Raw genomic sequence first — 21,506 nt, 5'->3', positions numbered from 1 at the left:
AAAATGAGCAATAAGCCCATCTTACTGAATGCCTTTTGGTCACTTGGTGGAGGTATATTAACACATACCAGATGGAGGGGCATTAACACATGTCACTGCCTTTTGACACAACTAGTTGAATTAATCCTCTGCTTTTCTTCTCTTTAAACATTCAGGGCCACCACAGAAGTCACCAAGGGTAGAAACATTTCTGCTACAGCACTATAATCATCTGCCCCAAGGCACTGCCATGACAACTCTCCAAACTATTGCCCTATGAATTATTTCAGAATGTTTTCAAAAGTATCCCAATTTATTTTATCTGTATCATTTAATTCAGGCTATCTCCCAATGACCTCCTCCCCAACCACCGCCCATTTGACAAATTAGAAAATAGCAGAATTGAACTAGAACCAATCAATTCTGGTGCTCCTTCTCTTATACCTCAGTTGTATCCAAGAATATAAAGGTTTAACTATATTGTACACCTGAGACTAATATAACACTGTATGTTAACTAACTGGATTTAAAACAAAAACATTTTTTTTTTAAGTAGGCTCCATGCTCATCATGGAGCCCAACGTGGGGCTTGAATTCACAACGCTGAGATCAAGGCCTGAGCTGAGACCAAGAGCCAAACACTTGACCAACTGAGCCACCCAGAGGCCCCTAAAACAAGAACTTTTTAAAAAAGGTTTAATTTAATTTCAAAGAAGTGGAATTTCTTCAAGAAAGATGAAAATTTGAAATCAAATAGAATTAATTAAATCTGTACGAACATTAAATCACCAAACATCTTCTGCCCCAGGCACTGAGCGACTTGGCTTTAGTGTTTTCGCTGTGAACGTTAATTCAAAATGTCCATTTCGTAGTCCCAGTATACACTGGTAGTTAAAATGGCTTTCAGCATGGCCTTTCCAGTTCCCAACAGCATGCACAGACACAAACAGTCACTGAGACTCTCCTTTATTGAAGGTAAAGGAGATATGTACCATGTACTGCAGGGACAGTAGTTTTAAGTGGAGAATTTGATACATTCAGGAAATCCTGCATATACATAAAACACAGAGAAATACACTGAAAACGATCCAGGAGAGGCATGCAGCAAAAGTGGCTCTTCATCTAAATTAGTCTGAATATACAACATACGATCTAAACAAAATCAAATTAAACAATAATAATGTTAGAATCGACATTAACAGATTGGATCCAACCTAACCAGTACTAGCATTACTGCATGACCAACACTGATTATTTTATGATCTGAATGCAAAGATGGAACTAAAATTAAGGTTGATTCAGAAAACAGGACCAAATTTACGGGCAAATCACCTCCCACTAGCTTTCTTGTATTTTGTTAAAGGTTAAAAAAAAAAAAAATGAGGGACTAAACTTTCCAAAAATTAACCAACTGAAATGTGATACTGAAAATGTCATGGTCTGGAATCATGAAAAAAGAGAGGGAAATCCACTATCCTCAACCTGGCTTCACTACTGACAAAGGTAATTCTACAAAAGTCAAAAGGTTCCTCTTAGGCCACTTATTACGGTTTCTGTTTTCTCTGTTCAGAAAACGTGAAAGAAACAAACAAAAAAAAAACACAGACAAATTTTAAGTTCTTTTGGTTCTTTACTGAGCTTCTCAGTAATAAAATTCACTAGGCCCTGAAAATGGAAGTTGAATTCCAAGCGTTGGTTCCAGTAGTTGACACAAACCCTGGGCCAGGTAGCACCTGGGGCCACCCCCAACCATTTTCAATGGGGTCCAGATCGTTTAAAGGAAAAAAAAAAAAAAAACTATTTAAAATTCTACTAGTTCTCCAGCAAAACAAGCCAGTATTTCAAAGCAATCATTATCCACTCTGGCCAATGAAATCCAAGACCAGTTCTTTCTTGAAAAAAACAAAAGTGAAATGGAAAGGAAATAAATTGTACCAGAGAAAAACACTCTGTTACAGAGCAAAGGCTGGGGGTACACTGTTTCTTAACAAAACTGAACCAACAGTACACAAAGTGTGTGTGCAGTTTTTAAATGCAAGCAGCCATAACTCCCCCTCTGTAGAAATCAGTCCCCTTAAAACGTTGCATTTGCAAAATTATGAACACATTTCCTATCTCATTTACACTTGTTAACCTTCAATTGTTCCTGTAAAACTCTGACAGGCACAATTTTTTAAAAAATGACTGAATTGTGCACACTCTAAAACTAACCTCTAAGATTACAAAAAAACATTGAACATGGTCTAGCCTTAAAAAAAAAAACAGGTTAATTTAAAAAGGGTTAAGAATTTCATTTTGATGTTGGTAATTCTCACATAAAGATCTGGTTTAGTTTAAAAATATATATATATACACACACATTTGTACCCACACACCCATACACATTTATGCCCACACATGTGTTTTAATATATACACACAAAATATAATAAAAGCGGATAAACTCAAAAGAATAAGGTCATTACGGGCTTTTCAAAAAGATTCTCCAGAAAGTTATCTTAAGGAGCCAGCTACCACTGTAGTGTTTTCAAAACAATCCTGTTGTCTTTCTTTCAGAATCAAGTATTTTCTTCTATTTTTACTCGTTTTACACATACATGGTTTATTTACCCAGTGAGATTATAAACACCTTGAGGAAAATAACACACTTTGTTCCTGAACAGTACTTGCTGTTGCTTGGGCTTTGCAGTCATGGTGCTCAGCTTTGAATCAAGGGTCAGTAACTGCAGCAAGGTGGGGGCCTGGCTGTGCCCTCAGAGCAGCACCGAACCTGCAGGAGGCCCACCTCTGGGCCAGACCCTGTTCCAAGTTTTATCACACGTTGTTAGCCTTTTTAGTCCTTTTAGTCCTCAAAGAAACCCTATCTTAAAGATAAGGAAACCCGAGCCCAGAACAGTGAAATAATTGCCAAGGTCCCATGGTAAGTTGTGAGGCCGGGATTCAAACCCACGTGGTGTAGCTCCAGAACCCTCACGCTGTGCTGCCTCCTGGAACTTCCTCTTCATCCGTGACCATGGGGAAATCCTACCTTCAGGGTTCTTGGATTACATTACTTCACCTGTGGAAAAAACTAGCATGGGGGGCCTGATATAAAATAAGTGCTCAAAAAAAAAGGATTAAGGAAACAAAACAAAAAACTTAAAAAATGGAAAACCGTACACTTTCCTTTCTCTACAGATTTTGCACTATCATCTGAAGGTCAGTGAATTACATGATCTGATTCTGTATGGTGAACTGAAGCCATTTTTGGTTGATTAATATGCAAATGATATAAGTGTTTATAAACATATACGATTAATACTCATCTGTAACATGTAAATAACCTTTCAACATGAACTAATTTATGCACTAAGGGCTTTTTTTTTTCCCCTGTAAAAGTAAAGCAAAGTCCCATGGTGGCATGAATAGAAGTATTTTAATATGTTCTCCTATGTCCCTTGAATAAACCCTCTGGAATCTGAACAGAATTAGGAAGCCAGTTATTACAATAAACTCAACTAAACAGATGTATGTGGGATCAAACCCTTTTAGCAATTCATAGAATTTCTATTTCCGCTTTTGAATATACCAGAAGATTATAAATCCTAAAATAAAGATACTGTGCTATGTGTTATGCAACTATGCCTATCATCACTGATGTACTATGTAACTGCAGGTACTTTGGGTAGAGCAGAAAGCTTCCTTTCACACACATATTGCCTTGTAGCCAATATGCTTCACTTGAACCCCCAGCCACCGAAAGGACACTTTCTGGAGCCCTGCGAAAGAGTGCTTTCTGAGTCTTCATGTGATGCACAGACTTTTTTTTCTCTTTTTGATATCATCCATGCTCCTTTCTGAGTCATACTAAGGAAATAAAATATTGGTGATGCCAAAAGACATCAGGAGGCAATATTCTAAAACTGTCAGTGAACCGAGGACACCATATTTCTCTTGTCCAAGTGAGCCAGTGCTCATTTTAAAGTCCGATTGTAACATGGAATTCAATGGGAGCTCACAGCACATAGCATTCAGATGATGCTCGTCAGCTTTTGGGGGTTGAAGCAGGCAGCAAACTGCATTCCTAGTACGCTCTCACTTAAAATCTGCCTGGAAAGGCCAGCACCAATTTTCCTATCCCAGCACCAATTTCCTATCTTGCCTTCCCCTAAAGATTTCAAGACAGTGCTTGAAATTTTACTGGAGTCATAAATCATATATTTACCTTCATGCGACTGGTTTTCGATAGAGCCAGAGTTTTTAAGGTTTGTCTGCCGGATGTATTATGTTACTGAAATACAGAAATGGCTGCTGTGCATGACAGTGGTTAGGAAAACTCCAAGTCGTAACATTATCTTTCTCAATTGATTTGAGGAAAGAATGTTCATAAAATATATACTGCTTTTGGTTACAGGCTGATTTCTAAATAAACAGACTCAGCAATGGAAATTCTACAGACAGGCAAAACAAAACATGCATTAGTAAATGTACGTTTTAAAATCAACTCTCTCACAATCTTCGCCTTTCGCAAGCTTTTTGAAGACTGTAAAACTAGTTGTATTAAATTTATGATTTATAGCTGTTCTAATTTAACTTCTTTTTCAGTTGCTGGAGGAAAATCTGTTGACTCTTCTGGACTGTTTCTCCTCCATTTTACAGGCTCTGATGTTGCGTCTCCGCCCGAGAGGGCACCTCACTGCAGTGATCTGAAGGCAGCCATTTGAGAGTCAGGGAAGGAGAGAAAAGGGGAAAGCTTTGCTACAACAAATCTCCCAGTCTTTTTGGGCCCCAACAAAATAGGAAATGCTGGCAATTAAGGGATTGCGTTGCTTTCAATTAAAAAAAAAAATACAAGTGCTAATCCATACCACATAAAGCCAAACTAAGTGGGGCTATCTTTCCTAATTTGTAATGAACTGGGGTCAACTAGATTTTTATCTCAGATACAAACTGGGAAGGAGAAAACAACAAGAAAGGAAACGCCACAACTTGGTTAGATCCTCCTTTTCACACAAGATTATATGACCGATAGCTACACAGGATGCGTCCAGAAGATTACAAGGCCAAAAATAAGCAAGGAAATATGGCTGGCCCAAACGGTCACATTTATTTCTAAAAGAACAGTGCAATCTGATACACAACTGCAATACACTTATATCCATGTTTCCCACTTACGATTAGAAAATAAGGTTGTCTTAATTCTTGAATTATTGTCATGATAAAGGTTTGATCAGAAACTGCACGCATACTATGTAGCTTTTATTCATTCTTCAGCCGTGTACTGAATGACCTGCCCCAGGCCAATTAAAGCATAAAGATAGCATCCCTGCCTTCAGTTAGCTTGTATTCTATTTGGGGAAAAATCCAAATATGTGAAATATTTGGTAACATTTCAGTATAAAACTTAGAAGGCAGCAGATTATTAACAAATGAATGAAAGGAAATAGAAGCGCTGTAAGAATTCTGTAGGGGAAAAAACGGTTCTCTGTGAGTGACAATATGCTTCACGGTACAGGTGTACCCTGAAAAAAGCTGAATTCTGACACTTACTGTAATTCCACGAAGGAATATGCTTAACTTCGAGCCTCAATTTCATCATCGGTAAAATGGGAATGATGGTAATATCTACCACATAAGGTTATTACAAGAAACTGATACGTTGTATATGGAAAGATTTTATACTCTGTAAAGAAGCTATAAATGGCCACTGAGAAGATGGTAAAAGGAATCACACAAAACTGTTACCACTAATTTGGAAGAGCAGAAAAGGTTAGGAGGTTGGAAAGGAAGATGATTAACTTTTTTCTTTACATACTTTCTATTGTTTGAACTTTTATAATGTCCACGCACTAATTTTGTAACCATAAATAAATAAATAAATAAATAAATAAATAAATAAATAAAGCTATATAAATACTATCTGAAGTACAGAGTATAAATACTACCTGTGACACCATATCTGGATGTCACAAAATACTCTATTGTAAACACTAGTAACTCTGTTCCTTCATGAGTACAAAGAAACAAGACTTAGTCCTGGTTTCAATTTGAGAATTTCTAAAGTCATAAAATGTGCCATGTGCCAAGCTTGAGAATGATAACCAACTGAAACAGTGTTTTCTTTCCATGACATTTTAAAATAGAGCAAATTTTATAGTCACCCCAAACCAGATACTGATTCAAACAATCACTTTGGTCAATATGTTTTGAAATAGCAAGTTAAAGAACATCAGTTCTCAAAGCTGAGTCTTTGTTGTGACTAACCGTGCTTTCTAGAGCCCATCACAGGTCAGGTATTTAACTGGTAACTTTACAGACATAGAAAAGGTCCTCAGGCCATTTACAAATGAATACCAAGGACTTTCCACAGAGGCATGGAAGATTCTGTAGACTGAATTTGATCGCATTTTTAACATTATAAGTAAGTGTGAGCCCTCTGAGGGCAGGAATCATATCTTCTCCATCTTTAGATGCCCAGCCCCTGTCACTGTGACCAGCATATGAGTAGGCAATAATAAATACTTGTTGAACTATTTGAAGGAAAGATAACTCTAAAATATTTTAGTCAACTAGAAGCCCAACGAGATAGGCACATAGGCTAAGAGCAAAACCTATACAGTTTTATTCTGTAGAAAATCACTTAAACTGCTTCAAAAACAGTAAAGATGATCATGAATTTGAGTTCCTTGAAGAAAACTTCGTAAAGGTCCCTTTTTGAAAAAGGTTCTCTCCTACATTTGAGAAACTATAGATGTGTGAACTAAGATGAAATCATGGAGCAGTTTGATCAGAACCACCTTTCATCTGCCTTACCCAAAATTTCCAAGGCATGTTTCATCTATATAAATAGAAGAGGGCAGAGGAAAGGCTTTCACTATTTGTGGCAGAAACAAGCCCACACCTGGAATGCTAGACTCCTGGCTGACTATTGTCCCATTGGCTCATGGCTCCTCTATGATGATTTGTGAATAAACATATAGACACTGAGAAAGGACAGAGTTGGTATTCACATGTAATAAGATTATTAGATTGTATGTAGTTACACTTGTCTATTTCCAGTATTATACAAGCAGTGATGGGGTGGGGGGAAGGGAGTCAGGGCATACTGGGCTTGTTCAAGTATTATGGGATAGGCCCTATAGGCATAAGTATGGAGGCGGAAATACAGTGATAGGAAGTAATCCCTCTGATTTCCATTGATGTTTTAAATCCCTCTATGAATGGTGTGCCTGATGATAATCTCTTTGTTCCATTCTAAATTACTGGATAATTCATTTTTATCTTATTTAATCTTCTTCCCAAGGTGACCAGGGCTTATCAAAACTTTAGATTCCATTAATGGTATATGTTAATTCAAGAGAAGACATTTCATGATAAGTGAAGGCTTTAAGGCAGCTCTCACTTGAAGCTTTTTGAAATAGTCAACCCAATATATTTAAAAGAGGTAGATTTTTCTGCTTCTAAAAAGTATTGCATAAGGCCAGTAGAAATGAATTGTTTTAGTTGTAATTCTTTAAAGATTACTAAGTTTCATAGTTTGGCTACTCAAATTATATTTGGAAGCTACCTAGGAATTTTCTCACATTTTGATCTCTGGAAGGGCAATTAATCAAGCTCTTGTTTGAGGTAACTCGAACTTTAATCAGAATTCTATGGCGGGACAGTCGCAGGGCTGTATACTCAGAATATTCAACAGAATGTATAATTGAAAACAGCAACAACAGGAAAAGAAAAGGAGATGCCAGTGGGCTGATATGTTATAACCTTTGGTCAAGCGGTACTTGGCAAATTTCAACAGATTTAGTTAACCAGAGATAAAAACTAAGCAGTGGAATACCATTAAAATAAAACAAAAGTATTCACACAGAATCAAGAATTACCAGTGAGAAAGAATGCTGTACCTAACAGCGTGAATCTACCAGAGGCAATTTGTTAGAAGACTGAAGTCGTGATTTCGTAGTGGAGGTTTGAAATGAAAACTTTAAAGTTTCTTTAGGTCAAGCCATAGCACGGCATTCAGAGAGCCAGCCAAAATCACTGAGGGAAACGAGGAAGGCCACATGTGGAACTAATTACTCATGTAGAGGCCATGACAAAGAACATTTCTCCAGACTTTTCATGGGGGCTTCACTTTCAGGAAGTTGCTATAATTACTGTTCAAGTCTAGAGCAGCCTGCGAGCCGCTGACAGATCCAACAGACGAGGAGGAGGAGGGAAAGAGAGAGAGAGAAAAAAATGAACTTATCTGCCCTTTTTGACGAGTGAAATACCAGAAAATAAAGTACCACAGGAAAGCTCAAAAAAGTTTGCAAATGAGCCCTGACTTCCAGTGTTCAACTTTCTGTTTACTTTTTTTTTTTTTTTAATCTACCCTCTATCTTCAAATTACTTTTCTAGCCTGGACCGGACAGCAAATTTGTACTGCTACACTAACTCACTTTCAGTTGGCCACAGCAGAACTGTACATCTCGACTCTTTTTTTACAGCTTTTCCATACTGAGGCCCACTTCCTGCCCAGTTGAGGAAAAAAATCTGGCCTGAAGATGAAATGACTGCTTAACATTACACTAAAACATCTGGTACCATTTTATGCACAGACCCATGTCTGAGAGCAGGCGATTCTAGCGGTCTCTCCAGCGGCACAGCGCATACCCAAACCTCCCCAGGGTGACATCATCCCATATATGGACTCTCCAGCCCAGCCCTCCCCCTTTTCCTGGTCCTAAATTCATTGCCAGTTCCCCAGTCTGCAGCAAATGTGCCACGTCAAGACTGGAAATCACAGCCCTTGAGTGTGTCTCAGTCAGTGCAGCAGAATTCAGGGGGGAAAGCCGAATGCAACCCCTGGTGCAGGAAGGGAGGCTTTTCCCAAAGACCGGGAGAGGATTTTAAGCACATAGATGGAAGCTTCTGGAGATCCTGCTCCGTCGCCCCAGTGTTCAGACTACCTGTTCAGGACAATGCCGTTGTACAGTAGTCTGCACATTGGTTAGACTGGGCAAGGGAGAGCAACGCCATGGACATCTGGGGACAAAAGTGGCTGTTTCCAAGGAGAAGACTTTTGTTTGCTTTTTCAAATCTCATACCCAGTGTTTTTCTTCACAGGTTTTGCACACTAGGGACCCAGAAGCCCTCGGGGACACTGCTGAGAAAGGACTGCTCCAAAGAAGACCTGTGGGTAAGGCCTTCTTGACTGCTCACCTAGTCTGTGCCCAGGAGAGCCGAGGTGGGGAGCCAATGATTTGCGTTCACGTGCGAGAGAAACAGAGGGATATGAGTGATGGAGAGCTATGCGTTTAGTTTTGAAAGAGTAACAATATGTGGTATAGAGCGATTTACTGCATGTTATTTGATTTCTGAAGATTTATAAGTCAAGTATTTTATTAAGTTTAAAGTTTTTCCCACTTCCAAATGAAACATGAAAACACTCCAAACACTTCCGAATAATTTAATGAGGCTAGTTTTTAGTTGTTGAAATTAATAATCCAAGGACATAAAAACTTACTTGAGTAAGGGCATTAGTAGAACTTTTAACATCCCGGGATTGAATCCATTTTGCTTCAAAGTAAAGAATATTTGCTATTTTTAAAATGCTATCCAAATAGTGCTTTTTTGAAAATTTACTTACATAATATAAATACCAGGAATAGTAGTATCTAACAATAAAAGAAGAGACTGCCAAGTTTTTGCCCACCAGACAATGCAGATGGGACTGACCCAGAAAAGAGCGCCAACCCAGAACTTAGTGAGTCAGCAACTGATTAAATCGGAAAGAATAGAAGAAATCTCTGTCTTCAGATATCCCAATATATATCTCTGTGTTACGTTTTTTTTTTTTAATCCAAAAATGGTTGATAATTGCTGGTCAGCTGAGACCTCATGCCTATATTTTACAATGCTTCTATTTCTCTGAGCATTTAAAATGATAAGGTACTTTGTCTAGAAACCCACTGATAAAAAAGGAATTTGTAAACGAAGGCAAAGTTTTCTTTGGTCAGTTTCCAGCTGTCCTGGAGGTGAAGGGGGGTGGGGAGGGGAAGGTGGGAGGGAGGAAAACCCTCAAGCTGAATGAAATCCCAATAGAGAGAATAATGGAGAAAGTCTGGGTTGCAATATGATCCATGCTGAACTTTAAAGGTGGGCCTCTTAAAGAAAGTTCTGGAAAAATGTTACTGCCTCACCCCTAATTCCCTCAACCCCCATTTATATCTACGCCTAAACTATTCTATATAATGAAAACATCTGTTCTATAGGCTTTTATGAAAAAATGAATGTGATCTCTTTTGTCCTCCTTTAAATTCTTTAAAATTACAGTGGTTCCTGAATGAATCCTTTTCTAAATTGTACATTTTGCAACAATTCAAAAATTGTCACAAGTTCTCTTTTGCGAAACATTTATTACAAAGGTTCCCGAAGTTATCTTTTGTAAAAACAATTTACTTTTTAAATTACCCTTTTGATCATCCCCAAACTGGTATAAAGAACATAAAAGTTATCTCTTCTATTCATGGTTTTTAGTTACAATATAAAAAGCAAGGATAAATTTAGTTATCTTCTCCCCTTAGATGACATAATAAAGCCATCCTTTGTTTTTTTCTATTGTGACCTGAAGGCTTGCATATTAATTATTTTTAATAGAACAAGAGATATTTAAAACCTATATAGTTCCTTTTACACAAGGAAACTGAAAAAAATCTATTAGGTAATTACAGAAGCTTATTTTCTCAAGAATTATATTTTTACTAATTGATGCCTTACTAAAGAAGAAAGATAGCTATAAGGGACTCTGGCAATGTTTAAGTTTTTCCGAATTTTTTTTTTTTTAACTCTGTATAAACAGAATTTCACAACTTGCTTTCATTTCATGTATATTTAATTTAAATGTCTTTCTTCACATTAAAGGGCCTTTTTGATTCTAAGAAACTAACCATCACTGCTCACCCCCCAATTTTCTCCCTCAGGATGACTTTTAGTCTGGAGATAGAGGGGACCCGATGGTGTCCTTAGCATAAGTACAGGAATAGGAATCTTAAGAACTGATTTGTAGAGGATCACCCGAGGAGTTCCTGCAAGTGCTCGGGGGTACCCCGACAACCCATTTTTGTTGCAAACTTTTAACAAATGAAAAGGAATTGTGCTTATTTTTAAATTGCATGAGCTAAATTAAGGATCAAAAGTAAAAGCTCACTTTATAAACCCCTGCTGACTGAAGGCAGGATAGGATGGTCGTTAATATGCTGGTAGAGATACCGGCATGTATACACACACATCGTAAAATAACCTTATCTCTTTCCAGGGTACTTAGAGCAATGTTTAACTTTATTTTGATATTACTTTATAAGGAGATATACAAATATTTTAGAGGTCATGGGATCTATTCCAGAGGAAACTAACCAACAGTGACATCTTCAACTAAAACTACCCCTGGATATGATGGTAAGTATGAAAATTAAACATCGTACATTGTCAGAAAGAGAAAAATGTTTGCAGGGTCTGCCAAACTGCATTTCATAGAAGCTTAGCAGTTATTTTTCGTTTTAGTACGTGGATGACTGGTAAGTTAGGCTAGGTACTGGGTTAAAAGGAAAACTTTTTTCTGGCATCCAAGAGAAAGGAAATTTAGGGCCTTAGCTTCAGCACCATCAATTCAATTCTTAATTGGAAGAGGATCAATATAAAACAGTTTTCGAACCTCACTCCCTTTTTTAAGCCACAGATCTCAAAATCAAAGAAAGTTTGTTTACAATGGGACAAAATTTCACACTGATCACTTTTTTGCAATTAGTCAATAGGTTAACGTCCTTCCTGCTTGGCATTTCTGTCTTTCGGCCCAGATAATGGTGTTTATGTTTTTAAAAGACCAAAATATACTGTCTACCCCTACCTCTCGCCTTACAGACCACCCAAGTTTTTCACGCCGTGGGAAAAAGCTTGGGCATAAAACTTCTAATGAGAGTATTTTTCCTTTTTTTTTTAAGGAAATAAAAGGAAAATACAACTTGATAATGTGAAAAAGTTCACTCATCCACCAGCGTCCATCCTTTCTAAAGAGAAGCCAAAGCTTTCAATTACTCTACAAGAGATCTGCTCTTTAAAAACAACCCATTTTCCTCTTTTCTAAGGAGACTATCTCACCCAGCACAATAATGTCCACATAATAACTAAGCGACCATCACTCAGAAATTCCAACTTAAAATAATTAGAAGGTCAGACTCTAACCTGAAAGGAGACAGGAAATTGTCTTTAGTGAAGAGAGAAACTTTCTTACTTGGTTTCTTCTATTTTTTCACCTTAGTGTGCTGCAAACTATGTAAATAGGAATATTTACCCAGATTTTGAAAGTCTCTTATTGAAAGCTTCATCAGTTTTAATACATAGAGATAATGAAGTAAATTAAGGAAAATAATTAAATCTTCATTTTGAATTTCCTGACCTATCGTGACAGCCAGTTTCCTGAAGTTGCTTTAGTTTAATTTTACTTTAAAGGATTTAGAAGATAGTTCTTTTATTACATTTTTTTCTTAAAATAAATAAATAAAAGACAAAAGAAAATAAGGTGTAATAACCATATTAAAAATTACATGGTATGATAATAATGTAAACAGCTCTTTTATATTTTAGCTAGTATTTTAAGTAATAACGAATTGATATTCACTCTATCTGGGAGATGGAAAAAAAGTCTTAAATGTTTTTTTCAGCATTCTGTCTTTTTAACAAGATTAAGGGCAGGTTCAACATAACTATGAAGTATGCATATGCCACATACTATAATTGTAGTTTAAAAAGCTTTAGAAACATAAATTTTTCAAAAGTCTTATGAATAGAGTAGTCATTTTTCAGCAAGATTTTTTCCCCCTGAAAAAAAGTTATGGTCTTTCAGGCTCAAATATTTTTGGATTATCTTGGTTTAATAGAGCTGTTTCATATTAAAAATAGAACATATAAACTCACAAATATTTCTTTCTATTTTTTCAGGTTGCATGCATCATTCCTTTAATTGAGCAGAGTTAACTGGATCAAATTATTTATGGGAGAGAGAGGGAAAGCTATACAGAATTACAGTAATTTTTAATTTCCACCAATATACGCTTTGTAAGTGAATCACTCTAAATATTTTCTGTTACACTGAATGCAGCAACAATAACAAAATAGTTCCATAAGGTATTTGTTTTTGCATACTCTGACCTTGTAATTATATAAATAGCAGCCAAGTTTACTGATGTTTTTGATTCTGTCAGAAAAAAAAAGTTCTCTACTCAGAATGATGAACAGAAACAGAATCAGACATTTATTTTCTTGAAATCAAATAAATAAATGGAAAATTGCTCTTATCAACTCTTTGTTTAAACTGTACCATATCTAACCAATGCATAAAAGTTCAGATGTGTAGAAAGCTGTAATTTTTTCAGTCTCTAAAAACATTTTCCTCTCCATAAAGTTTCTGTTTGCTATTTTCTAAGAATTTTATAATTAAAGGGAAATAAGAAACTATGTGTTTTCTTTAAAATTCTTTGGAAAAAGTCCCAAACTACACACTCCTTGGACAATAAGGTTTTGTTTTGTTTTTGAAGAAATCCCACTTACTGGAATTTTGACTATCTAAATATTTTGTTTTTTAAAGAACAGGAGAATTTATTAAATACCTCCATGGATGTGAATTGATCATTTATATTAAAATAGCCAGTAGGATTATCCTTGAGCCATGAGAATTACATTTTCTATCTGTGTATTTAACACCATTAACTCTTCCTTATATAAATTATATGAAAATTTTCCAAGGGGTCTGGTTTTACTTTATGGATATGAAATGAAGCTTCCTTTCCTATGTTTAAGGTACGATTCTGTAACTGTACTCTACTCCCATGTCCAGAACACATTCTAAGCAGCACTGTGGGTAATGACTTTTTAGTTCATACCCTTTTGATTCATCGCACGGTGCTGCAGTTAATTGAGAGGGGGAGCACGTAAGCTTACAACTGCTTCTTACTTGGTTTTCACATCCATACTTAAAAACTTTGCATTGAAAAGAATATGAGAAATTTAAATAAGTTCCCGCCGCTTTATGAAGTATTGGCAAAACTACATCCCCTTGTAAAATACCACTATCAAAGCATCGGATACCAAAGTTGGCTGGTCGAACTGCCAAATACATTAGGCTCATTAATTATTTTGAAAATGGCTGCCGTTTCCATGTAAATGACAAGTTTCTTTTTCATGGGCAAGGCTATGGTACTTATCTACTACAAGAAACACGTATAAACATAGTCTTTATCTTTAACTTCAGCATTAAAATATGCAGTTTTTGTGAAGAGGAAAAACATCTGGTTCAATTACTCTGAACTCTGACTGCATGTGGGCCAGTAATCATAATATGAATTGGATTTAAGAATAAACCTTGTGTTTAATCTTTTTTTTTGTTTTGTTTTTTTCCTTAAAATGCAATGTGAGTTTTCTGTTAATGTCCATTATCCATGTTAGCACATTTGGAACAAATGTAAAAGTGTACTTTCTGAATAAAGTCAAAAGTCTACCTTGTTTTAGTTCCATAATGTTTTAATGTTTAATTCTATTGTGTGTTTTTCTCCCTTTCCCCTCACCCTCCAAAATCACCAAATCTGGAAAACAGACTGATTGTGTCTGCCCATGAGCAAAGGAAACCCGAAGGAACCAAGGGCCTGGCTGGACGGAGTTGTCATGTGTCTGCCTGTCTACACTTGCTGTGCAGAACATCCGCTCACCTGTACAGCAGGCACAGACAGGCAGTCACATGACAACCCAGCCTGAATGACAACCAGCCATTGAGAGAAAGCAGCCCTCACACCATAGCATCTACACCAAGAGCTACAACCAAAATGAGGGGCGCGGGGGCCTGGGGGTTGGATCTGTTGGTTTAATACTTAATTCGTATGTATTATTTTATTATTATATTTTGATTCGAATATTGAAACCCACCAAAAGTAAAGTGAGTGGTGCCTATGAAATATAATAAAACCCATTTCTGAAAATGTTCCTGTGCTTTCTATACTTCTCTTTTCCTAATTGTTGTCAGTAAATTACCACCCTTGATATTTATTGTACACAGCTTTGCAGCACCCCATAATCAATATGACAAAACAATATAACATCAGTCTGATGCGTGACAGAGAATAAATGATTCTAATAAGTCTACGTTCCAGGGGATCATGTATTTTGAGTTAATAAACTACCAGTTTGGGTCTGGGTAAAATGTAAGAGTATTTTGAACATAATGTTCATAGGTATTAAAATAGTTGCTTCTCCTCTGCTGATATATAGAAAATAACAATTTTCCCAAGTGTCATGATACACAAAGATTTATGACTTTGTCATTGCTTAATTAAGAAGGAGATTACACTACAGTTTTAAAAGTAGAATTACCAGGCCAGAGCATTCACTTGAAATACATGCTCCCATTCACCATAAACTTTAAAACTCTTGAGGTGTTAAGGCAATTCTATTATTTTCAAAAAGAGCAAGGAAAGGGGAGGTTAACAATTTTCAGGATTTTGTGCTATTTTACTAGACCTGACAATATAGTTTCTTTAAAAAAAGAAAAAAGTGGTTGGGTAAAACCACGAAGTAAAAATATAATTAAGGCTAAATTCTTGCATTTAACAATCTGGCCTTAGGAAATACGTCCTCTGCAAAAATATACTTCTGCAAAACACATTGAGCAATGACGGTTTTTACCTTAAATGAGAGTCCCATGACGAGCAAATTAAGTACTAAACAATAGTTCACAAAACAGAAAATATAAACAGGAAGACGACATAAAAATGTCTCACAAAATATTTACATATTACCACCCAATTTTAAATGTTTTATATAACCCTCAGCAAATGCCAACAGGAGTCCACATCTGGATCACTCTACTGGACCCTGCAAGGCAATCTCAGGACAGAGCTTGAGACCTCTCCGGATGACACAATAGCAGGTTAGAACATAAAGAAGACTATTCTATTCCAGCAAACTCCAAAGGGAAAGCTAGGAAGCCGGCGGAATCATCCTTAAGTGAGCCATTCCAGGATAACATTTCAAATAATATTCTCATAAAATTTGAGGTTAACATTTTGGTTTTACATTTTTTCACTCAGCTCTCAAAAAATGCCTGAAAGAATATTATGTATATTTAAATTCATTAAATGAAGCACATTTTAAAGTTTTACTCTTCTGGTAAAGAGTAATATTGTTTTTCCAGAATAAACTTTTGACTGGGACAAAAAATACATTTAAGGGAGTGCGTTTGGGTCTATTGGGTATTTTTCATAAATTTGAAATAGTATTTGCCATTGGGGGTTGTTGTGTATATTTGTCAAAGTTAGAAGTCTTTGGATAACACCAGAATGTGCAAAATGTATGAAATAATCCTGCACTAAAAAGCATAACATAAAATATCTTATATATGTGAAAAAACACAACTGCAATCATGAAGAATTTTAAGCAACATAAACATTTTAAAGTTCAATATTTATTGGGACTTCTTTGTATGGCAAAAAATAAGTAAGTTTTGGCTGACTAAAACAATTCCTCAAGGAGTGTAAATAGTGTTCACAGGGTCAATCCTAAGCTCCTCATCACAGGGAGATGAGGACCTAGCAGGAAACAAGCAAACTCTTGAAAGTGTAAGTGAAACTGGAAAGAGCTGAAGATTTCTAGAACTTCTTGGTCTCATAGCTTTGGCCATTCCAGGAGATAGCTGCCATTTTGTTTTCTATTACCTAAGTAACGTTTGTCATCTGTTACGGCTACATAATAAAAACAATACTAAGTAAATATCCATATAAGGGAATTATATAATCTCCTTATCAAGCTATCCAAATACTTCAACCCACAAAAATGAGGCCTGTAATTTTTTAAGAGTCCAAAGAATGTCCTTCTTTCATTGCAGATTTTGGATATTCTTCAATAGTATAAGGTTAGTACATTTTTCATTGGGAGCACTTGTGTTAAATTACACTTCTTTCCTACGAGTTTTCCATAATGATTTTGATCTTCGTGCGGATAATTTAGGTAGAATAAATATTGGCTGTATGCTACCATTATACATAAACTAGCAATCCCCTTCAGAGATTTTAACTCTTATTCACACATTTCTCATTGATATTAAGAAAAATAAGGCTTTTTTCTCCCTTTATCAGAATATTCTATTCCTCTAAAGTTCATATTTTATACATACTTTAAATAAAAGCCATCCTTTTTTCCAGATCTGATTTAAAGTATTAATATAAAACTATATAAACCCCAAATCCTCTTTGAAATGATAGTTTCTATTTTAATTATACACCTGGCCATTTTCTAAATCCTAAGATTTGTACAAAATATATTTACAATGTGTTAAAATAACATTGGGAAATTTACTTTCTGCTTAAATGATCTTTAGTGCAGGAAACTAGAGAGTCGAGGTGAAAAAAAAATTAACCTTCAATGATGAAAATTAAGAAAATTTTAAGACAATCTACCTCAAATTGTAAGTTTACCCTGTGATGAAATAATTTGGTTTAGGTACCTAACAGGACATCATGAATTATTAGGTTGCATTTGTTTATTTACTTGCTCAATCACATCTCCACTCAACCCATATTTACTGTCAGCTGCCAGTGCCATGTTTACTGGTGGTAGGACAATGAATAAGTCAAAGGCTCCTGGTCTCAAGAGGCTTATAATTTAGCAGGAACACTCAAGCAATACATGGCACGTGAGATGAGTTGTCAATTTTCACCACCTGAAATAATCTCTTAAATCCATCCACTTCTATCTATTTCCTTCAACCCGCCCAACCCAAGCTATCATTCTTACATAGTCCATAGCCATACCTTCCTAACAACTCCCCACCTCAGTTCTGTGCTCCTCCAATCCACTCTTTATAAGGCAACCAAAAGGATCTGTAAAAAATGCAGATCTTATTATTTGAATTTCCAGCTTAAAAACTTCCAAGGCTTCTCATCATTCTTAAGGTCAAAATCCTTAATCTTTACACAGTTTTTTTTCCTCTTTGTTCTCTTTGGCCTTAATTCAATTTCTTCAATTCATCAGGCTCAATCTTGCCTCAAGACATCAACATAAACTTCTGACCAGCCAGTTCAATGTCCCCCTCATGCTGTGATCCCCATCCCAGACGCTCTTTAAGTCAAACACATCACTGGATTTATTTTCTTCATAGCTTGTAATCTGCATCTGATAGTTTTTCCTGCTTGTTTGTACGCTTTCTTTATTGGTAAATATCCTTCATGAGGGCAGGTACCATGAATTCTTTGCTAACTATTTTATCCTTAGTGACTAGGATAGTGTCTACTACACAACAGGTGTTCAGAAAATATTTGTTGGGAAATGTTCAGGCAATTAAGAGCACAGCACCAACATTGAGCAGCTGGCTAAATTATTCTCTTTGAGTCTCAGTCCTGATCTCTAAAAATGGGGAATGTAAATAAAATACTTACTTAGCTCAGTGCCTGGGAAACTATAAATATTAACTTTTATGATGATAATGATCATCATCAAGATTGTCATTCCATCATTCCGATAGAAAGTTGGCCTTCATGACCTTGAGCAGGTAGAATGACTAGTGGATACTGTTTACAACCACAATTACTGTCAAACTAGGGAGTGTCTTGCTAACCGAAGTCCATTTGGTTTGGTTTAGCATTTTGACTAGTTTGAATATGTAAAACTGAGGCTGGAGCAAAGGCTGGCCTAGATGCTGAGAAGAGCTGAATGGATGTATGTAACAGAGCGAGAAGCACCTTGAGTTTGGGGCAATCCAGATTAGCAGCACTGAGGGAAGAAATAGGAGGGGAAAGAGAAAGAGAGAAGCCGAGGTACTGTCCTTGGGCTGGGCCAGCACTGACATACCCAACCAAGTGGGGTGTCCTCTGGATAAAACAACTGTGCAGAGGGGTATCTAATATTCTACTTGAGGTTGTTTGAATTGCTGTATTGCTTCCCCCAAATCCTTAGTAAAGTACTAAAAATATCCTTATGTTATTATTTTGATAGAAATCAAAGGATCTAAGATCATCCATCCCAAATACAAGGGAACATATGTGGACACACAAGCCTGCATGTCCAAACTCTGTCCTTACCCCCATAAACAGATCCTCCTTGACCTGGGGTACACACATACTGGCAGAATGCCCTGGGGAGGATGAAACCAGGAAAAGGCCTACCAAACACCTAGAAAAGAGCTCAGGGCCACTTGTAGAGGGAATTTCCAAGTCTGAGGCACTAGAGCATGATCTAGAAGGTCAGCCACATTTGGGCAAATCCCCTTGGTGATTAGTTATAAAATGCCTAACCCTGTAAGAAGACAGTTATTCCTTCTTGGGTTACAGAAAGCCCAAATCTTAAAGGAATGTTAGAGGATAACATATAGTCAAGTAAATAGATCAATTCTGTCTACTATAAAAACTTTGTATTATAAAGACTCTTTGGAGATAACATGTAGAAAAAACACTGTCTGGGACACAGGTGGAAACCCCTCTATTAAGCTCATCTAGCAGTAACATTACAAATAACATTATTGTAATTTAGAGTAATGGTTCAAAAAGTACAGTCCTCAGATGCTTCAGGGTGTTCATGAATCCCTCTAAAATTCAAGGGTAGACTAGATAGATTTGTTCAGAACGGCAAGAAAGCAGGAAAAGTGCTGGGGACTTACCATTAGAGTCATGCCAACTCTAGCTTAAAATTATTACACAGTGTTATCATGCTATTGCCTCTGCCAGCTTCGATAGGAAATCACATGTTTTTGTATTATCACCTCCAGTTCTTGGCTGAAGGGTAAGAGAACCCAGAGATGGAGGGGAAGCAACATGGCAAGTCTCACTGAAGGAATGAGATCTGAGTTCCCTCTTAGAATCAGAACCTTACCATTCACTGCTTAAAAAACAAAACAAAACAAACAAAAAACACACCCAGATACCATACATCCTATCTCACAATATGAAATGACAAAAGAGCAACACAGAGCAACAACTTTGTCATTTTTTTTTTCTTGAAATGGTCTAAACTAAGCAAACAACCCTCTCCTAAACTTCTAAATCACTCCCTTGTATTTCAAGGGTCATTCCTATACATCCTACCCCATGCCCACATGCCCCCTACATGTATACCTTTAATAAAATGGTCTCCAGAACTCAGTTAATATCATAACTGCACACATTTATTTTCTATTTGTTGTAATCATACGTTGATGAGGGTGCTTCAGCAGCAGAGATTTTGTAAAAAGTTGTCCTGAGTTTATAGAGGAGAGGAACAGATGACCAGTGATCATAAGCTTGCCAAGCACTCAAAGCTTCTTCCTTCCCTACAGGGGGCATCCTGTGCCTTCCAGTGGTCTTCTTTCAGTGCCCACACAGCCTGACAAGAGAACCCCAAAGCCATATTCCAACAGCAGCAGCTAATCCTATTGTCTTCAGAGCCCCTGATACTAATATTCAGGAAAAGATCAATGCCAAAATGCCTGGAACTTGTCTTAATAAATCCTCTGTGGGATGAGGTTGACATGGACAACTCTAGCATCTCTGGGATTCTTGTCTACATTTGTGGTTGAAGACATAAGCTCTGGAGACAGATAGCATGAGTTTCAATCTCTGCTTTGCCACCAATAGCTATGTGACCTTGGGAAGTTAGTTATCCTTACAAACACCAAGTATTCTGCAATAAGGGAAACTGAGTCCTGTAGAAATGACTTTTCAAAAAGCTGGATTTTTTGTTTGTTTAGTTCACTTCTCTGAAAAATGCAGATCATAATAGCACCTATCCTTAGCATTCTAATGTGGACTGAATGAGTTAATTAATCTATATAAAACACGAGCTATTATTATTATGAATCCTCAACAAAATCTTTCGTTTTCCCTAGAATAACTGATAAAGGCCCCCAAACCAGTATGTATTTAAATGTACATAAATGATCCTCTAAATCCTTGAAGACAACGTATATTTAAGAGAAGATCTCTTAAGGCAAATGAACATGAAATCAGGTACTGATTTTCTCTCTTGGGAGGCATCTCAGAGCCCCTGACACTGTGATGTTTAAACACTGGAGCTTCCCAAACAATGACAGGGATTTCTGAACAGCTTATTCTCAGACTCACACAACAACCAATTCCAAGTCAGTGAAATATATGACTTAAAAATTTTTAAAAAGCTTTTGTATTGAAATCTTCTTTGCATATTTCTATAAGATTTTATTTCTCTTACTGAAGAAAACTTAGTGGTCATCAACTGATCATCTGATTAACACACTATTGTGCACAAAGCTCTTAGGAAACAGAAAGAACTATATAAAACATGAAACTTTATGGGGTGCCTGGTGGCGCAGTCGTTAAGCGTTTGCCTTCGGCTCAGGGCATGATCCCGGCGTTCTCGGATCGAGCCCCACATCAGGCTTCTCCACTAAGAGCCTGCTTCTTCCTCTCCCACTCCCCCTGCTGTGTTCCCTCTTTCGCTGTCTGTCTCTCTCTCTGTCAAATAAATAAATAAAATCTTAAAAAAAAGCAAAAAAAACAAAACATGAAACTTTAACTCCAACAA

At 36.7% G+C, this 21,506-nt stretch overlaps 1 protein-coding gene and 1 long non-coding RNA gene across 14 annotated transcripts in view; one reads left to right on the top strand and one right to left on the bottom strand.

The window, feature by feature from the left end:
- DNM3 (dynamin 3) overlaps nucleotides 1–21,506 on the bottom strand; it is a 524,278-nt gene that overhangs the window by 225,133 nt on the left and 277,639 nt on the right. The window lies entirely within an intron of this gene.
- On the top strand, nucleotides 8,313–14,962 carry LOC130544332 (uncharacterized). Of its 6 annotated transcripts, none has more exons than XR_008960542.1 (3): nucleotides 8,663–11,393; nucleotides 11,936–12,163; nucleotides 12,933–14,962. It is a non-coding gene; the product is annotated as an uncharacterized LOC130544332 (long non-coding RNA). The 6 variants fall into 6 exon arrangements; XR_008960543.1 differs by having other exon boundaries at nucleotides 8,667–12,163; nucleotides 12,933–13,049; nucleotides 14,584–14,962; XR_008960541.1 differs by lacking the exon at nucleotides 11,936–12,163 and having other exon boundaries at nucleotides 8,670–11,393; nucleotides 12,933–13,049; nucleotides 14,584–14,962.

The sequence above is a fragment of the Ursus arctos genome, unplaced genomic scaffold (assembly GCF_023065955.2).
Source record: "Ursus arctos isolate Adak ecotype North America unplaced genomic scaffold, UrsArc2.0 scaffold_2, whole genome shotgun sequence".
In the NCBI taxonomy this organism is placed as follows: domain Eukaryota; kingdom Metazoa; phylum Chordata; class Mammalia; order Carnivora; family Ursidae; genus Ursus; species Ursus arctos.
Note: the sequence above shows the minus strand (reverse complement) of the source record. Positions and strands in the feature narration are given on the sequence as shown.